The following is a 6,295-nucleotide window of genomic DNA, read 5'->3' as shown; positions in this document are numbered from 1 at the left end:
CAACCAAACCTGAGTATGACCTTGTAGAATAGTTAGGGAAGACACTCGCGCTCATTTCAATCCTTGAACTATTACGCATATCTCCCGCACATAAAGCCATTCTTGACAAAATCTTGAGAGATACTGTTGTTCCTACTGATCTCAATGTGGACCAGTTTCAAGCCATGGTGGGATACCTTTCCATTCCACATTCACTTACTTTCACAGAAGCTGATGACACCTCTGTAAGTCAGCCGCATAATGCGCCATTACACATTGAAGCCTTCATACATAAACATCAAATAAAACGAGTCCTGATAGATGGAGGAGCAGGTCTGAACATTTGCACATTAAGCACTATCACACAATTGGGATATTCTGATAAAGCTGTGAATTCTACAAACAAGATCACCATTAAGGCATATGATGATGAAGAGCGTTCATCCAAGGGTACAGTCATCTTACCTCTCAGAGTTGGGCCAGTTACAAAGGATGTGGTCTGTCAAGTCCTGGATTTAAATCTCACTTATAACATATTGTTAGGACGTCCTTGGATCCATGAAATGAGGGCAGTCCCATCCACATATCACCAATGCATTAAGTTTCCTCATAATGGAGTGGAAGTAACAGTTAATGGTGATCCTAATCCATTCATATATTGCAATAATCTGAAATCAAAGACTGAGACCATCATTCATAGTAATCGGGAAGCTGTTCCTTCGTTGGCATACATTGATCCTGAGTCATTAAAACCTTCGACATCCAAACAAGGTGAGCTTAGAGGCAAGTTTCGGGACAAAGGCATGGGGGAATATACTTTCAATCAGACCATGTACTTAAGACAAGTCATGAGTTCCCCAAAAGAATATGGAAGACCACATCCTAACAAGCAAATCTCCATCATGACACTCAAATGGGAGCCTACTACCTTTCAAAGATGGGGTGAACTGGAAGAGGAAGATTTATACCAAATGCTTTTCAGAGACAATGAAGAGGAAACACAAGATCACATCAATCTACCATGTGAGAAATATGGCAAAGGCTTCAAAATTCTACAAAAATTCGGGTATGATGGAAAAAGCCCTCTGGGGTTACGAAAGGAAGGCATCATTGAACCTTTACAACCTGAACTGACTTTCAAGAAGGAACGCTCGAAAGGACTTGGTTTCTTAACTTCCAAGGTCCACACCCAAAGGATAGAAGAAGCCTTACAAATCAAAGCTGCCAAAATTCAACAAGAGAATCGCTATTCCACAGATTCCAACGAATGGGAATGGGGTTCCGACAAGTCTTCCAGTAACTACGAGCTCATCGAGACATTCAGAGAGCCAGGTGAACCCACAGAAGAGGAGGAGTTTTATAACAAATTCAGAGTTGGTCAAGAAACAACCCATGAGGAGTCTACACAGTCCTTGTCTCAAGGTTCTAGGTTGAAATCACATAGGATGAGAACACCTGTTCCGGAATGCGCTACTAGTGATGATAATTTGGATTCGATCGCGATCGAGACTGATGAGGAGAGTGCCATCGATGACCTCGATAATTACCTTGACATACCCGAATATAACCACATCTTCACTCTTAGCCCCGCTAACTTCGAAAACATTAACGGCCTTCCCCTTGTTCACCACCAACTCATTGACTGGGATCATGAAGGACCTGCACAGTTGGATACATTCCAAAACGATGAAGCTTTTATTGACTATCTAGGCATACGAGATGATCTTCCCCCTGGAGATCATAAAGCGGGATACACTATAGAACTCAATAGCGTGGCATACTTTGGTGAGGGTGTCAGACCTTCCAGTCGCAAAAATATGAAAATAAGAACAAATCAAGGGTCTTATGGCGAAAACCACATTGTGGCGCTATTTGACCCCAAAAAAGTAAAAAGAAAGGACGTATCTAAGGGTGAAAACCTCTCTAAGGCGCCTGAAGATGGAAGGCTCGACATTCTCCCAGCATCATATGAGGAAAAATCATCCATGTTGGTAGAAGAGACTATTAAAAAAAACATCGGTACAGAAGAGGTTCCACATAACATATTCCTAGCTCAATCATTGACAGAGTCTGAAAGATCAAAATTCATAAGCTTCTTCAAAAAGCGACAAATCAACTTCGCCTGGTCATACGCTGATATGCTTGGATTCGATCCGGATTTGGTAATGCATCATCTGACAGTCAAACCGGGGGCAAAACCAGTAAAACATAAATTAAGAAAAATGCATCCACAAGTGGCACTACTAGTCAAAGCAGAACTTGAGAAATTACTCGATGTCGGATTCATACGCCCAATTGATTATCCTGAATGGATCTCTAATTTGGTGCCTGTCAGTAAACCAGATCGCAGCATCAAAATTTGCACAGATTTCAGAGACATCAACAAAGCTTGTCCAAAGGATGACTTCCCATTACCAAACATTGATTTGATTGTTGATCTCACAGCAGGTCATGAAATGCTATCATTAATGGATGGCTTCTCTGGTTATAATCAGATAAGGATCGCACCCGAGGATCAACACAAAACATCATTTACTTGTCCATGGGGAACTTTCTGCTGGAATGTCATGCCTTTCGAGTTAAAGAATGCAGGTGCTACATATCAAAGAGCCATGACTACTATCTTTCATGATCTCATGCATGTAACTGTGGAAGATTATGTTGACGACCTCTTGGTCAAATCAATCGACAGAAATACACATTTGGACATACTTTCAGTTGCCTTTGATCGATTAGAAAAATACAAAGTAAGATTAAACCCTAAGAAATGTGTCTTTGGAGTAACCTCCGGGAAGCTCCTAGGATTCATTGTATCCAAAAGGGGAATTGAAGCAGATCCAGCAAAAGTCAAAGCTATCCTGGAAATGCAACCACCAAGAAATATCAGTCAGCTTCGATCCTTACAAGGCAGACTCCAGTCCATCCGAAGATTCATAGCACAACTGGCAAATAAGTGTAATCCTTTTCAGCACCTGCTACATAAAAACATCAAATTCAAATGGGATGATAACTGTCAACAGGCTTTCTAGACGCTCAAAGATTATCTTCTAAATCCGCCAGTTCTGATGCCACCAGTTCTAGATCAACCACTGTTATTATACATTTCAGCTACTCCAACAACATTGGGGGCACTCTTAGCGCAACAAAGTGCTGAAGGCAAGGAAAAAGTAATATACTATATCAGTCGCACATTGGTGGGATATGAGCTAAACTACACACCAATTGAGTGCGCATGCCTCGCTGTGGTCTTTGCTTCACAGAAATTACGACATTACATGCTTACTCATAAAACAAAGTTAGTTGCAAGGATAGATCCATTGAAATACCTTCTCAATAAGGCAACACTTACTGGGTGACTGGCCAAATGGGTAATGATACTGAGTGAATTCGACATCGAGTATGTGGACAGAAAAGCAATAAAAGGACAAGCCATCGCAGATCAATTAGCAGATGCTCCCTTGATCGATGATGTTCCTCTAAGTTCAGAATTTCCAGATGAATCCATTTTGACAATGTCACATGCAAAGCCATGGCAACTATACTTTGATGGCTCATATACATAGCATGGGGCAGGAGCTGGCATCCTCTTTATAACTCCTCAAGGGGATTCTATACCAAAATCATACCGCTTATCATTTCCTTGCACTAACAATATAACGGAATATGAGGCATTAACAACAGGATTAAGAATTGCAGTTCAATGGAAGATCCAAGAACTTCGTGTTTTTGGGGACTCCCAACTTGTTATCCGTCAAGCAACTAGTGATTACCAAACAAAAGATGAAAATTTAATGCCTTACAAACAAATAGTGGATGGTCTGAAACAACATTTCACAAAGATAGACTTTGAGCAGATACCAAGAGAGCAGAATCGCGTCGCAAATGCCATGGCTACAATTGCTTCACTGATCGATCTACCTCCAAACGAGACCCGCTATGAGTTCTTGGTGGATAACCTTTTGGTCCCTTCATATGAGATCATGCCTACTGAGACGCTACGCGTTGTCGGTCCCGAATCCCAGTTATATGGTTCCATTTTCACATACCTACGTGACAATACTTTACCTCCTGATCTATCAAATAACCAACGTTGCACTTTCATTCGCCAATCCTCTCGATATGTCATTTTAGCTGATATCCTATACCAGTGAGGTCTAGATGGCACTCTTCTTAGATGTTTAGAAAGCGACGAAGCTCAGATTGCGTTACGGGAAGTCCATGAAGGGATATGTGGTCCACATGCTAGTGGTCCTACCTTGGCCAAGAAACTCATCAGGACTGGATATTACTGGCCCAATATGGAGAAAGACTCATATCAGTTTGTCAAGAAATGTAAGCAATGTCAAATTCATGGAGACCTCATACATGCGCCAGCACAAGAACTTCAACCACTTGCGTCTCCTTGGCCCTTTTGTCAATGGGGACTTGATCTCATGGGCAAGATTCACCCTCCTTCTTCCAATGGTCATAAATTCATTATCACTGCCACAGAGTATTTTACAAAATGGATTGAAACCGTGCCTCTCACACAAGTTACTGGAAAACAGATTGCTACATTCATCCTTAACTATATCATTTGCCGATACGGTATTCCTATTTCCATTATCACTGATAACGGGCATCCCTTCAAAAATCAGGATGTTCGCGAACTCTGTGACCGCTTCCATATCTCCCATCATTTCTCCACACCATATTACCCCCAAGGTAATGGCCAAGCTGAGGCGTCTAACAAAACAATCCTTAAAATCCTAAAGAAGACAGTCGACGATGCTGGTCGTAATTGGCATATCCAACTTAATCTTGCACTTTGGGCCTACCGCACAAGTGTCCGTACACCTACAGGAGCTACACCCTATTCACTAGTCTATGGTTCTGAAGCCATCTTGCCTATTGAGGTCGAGCTACCCTCTTTACGGGTCTCTTTGCAAAACATCATCAGTGATGAAGACTACAGGGTCTCTCGCTTACAAGAGCTGGAACTACTGGATGAACGAAGACAAATTGCTTTTAGTCATCTCAAAGCTTACCAACAACGAATGAGTCGCAGCTACAATCACAAGGTCAAGCCTCGCACATTTGAGGTAGGTGACTTAGTTCTCAAAGAAAATCCTAAAAATCAACAAGACAGAGAGAAGAAGGGCAAGTTCGAACCAAATTGGCTTGGTCCTTACATCATTACAGCAGCATATGGATCTGGTGCATATCAGCTCTCAACTACAGAAGGTGAACCTTTGGAGGATCCTATCAACAGCATGCACCTTCGCAGGTTCTACACATAGCTCTTAAGAGTATCCTAATTCAAAAATACAAAAAAAATTATAAAACAAAAAAATTGTTACTTGGTGAAAACCTGGCAAACAGGCGCCTTGTGATGCAAAAAACATTGAAAAATCGAAAAAAAGTAAAAAGAAATAATTTCGTCCAACGGTGAAAACCACTTCGGTGGCACCCTGGGCAAGTACCATGGTGAAAACTGGGTCACCAGTGCCATGCGTAGAGACATTGCTCCTCCCTCCTTTAGGATTCTCTTTCATCACTTCACTTTGCACACACTCACGACCAATTCATCCATAATAAACTTACCTATTCCCATCATGGCTTGTCACTGATCTCCCTAAGATTGGTTAGCCATTCATAATAAACCTCCCTTTTCACCTCCCTTTCCATCCATAATAAATTAGATCCTATCTGTGGCTAAGGCAAAATCCTACGTCTAGTAATGGGTGTGGAACTGAGAACATCACATGTTTTGAGGAGTACAGTTTCTTCCAGCTTCCTTCAGTCTGTCCGCGCACAATCCACAATAAAGCAGCATTTGCATCACAGATCCGCAATAAAGTTTCATCTTCTCCGCAATAAAGTATCAGTTTCATGGATTCAGTCAGTTTTAGATGAGACACAGCAGCAACAATGGGCTTCAACAAATCAAATCTTTCAACAGACTCAGACAACATTATGGTTCAGTGCTATCTATCCTTTATGTGAAAGTAAACATTGTGACCACAATCAAATAAGACTTATACAAGTGACAAGAGACACTAAACTTGAGGACTACAGTGGATGTTGGTGTCGAGTCTTGGTTTTCTTTTGATTTCATCTTTTTTGGTGACATGTCTTTTAGCTTTTCCAGGATGTCTTTGACTAGAAAGGCGAGGATGGGGTATCGTCACCTATTTGTATTTGTTGTTTGTGGATTGTCTCTTAGTAATGCTATGACTTGTCCAAGGATATGAGGACACTGTGAGTCTAGCGTGAACTGGGGCATTCCTTGTTTGTGACTGTCTTATCTCCATGCAAACAGGTACAATGACTTTCT

This window comes from Cryptomeria japonica, chromosome 7 (assembly GCF_030272615.1).
Source record: "Cryptomeria japonica chromosome 7, Sugi_1.0, whole genome shotgun sequence".
Lineage (NCBI taxonomy): Eukaryota > Viridiplantae > Streptophyta > Pinopsida > Cupressales > Cupressaceae > Cryptomeria > Cryptomeria japonica.
This window is presented reverse-complemented; position numbering follows the sequence as displayed.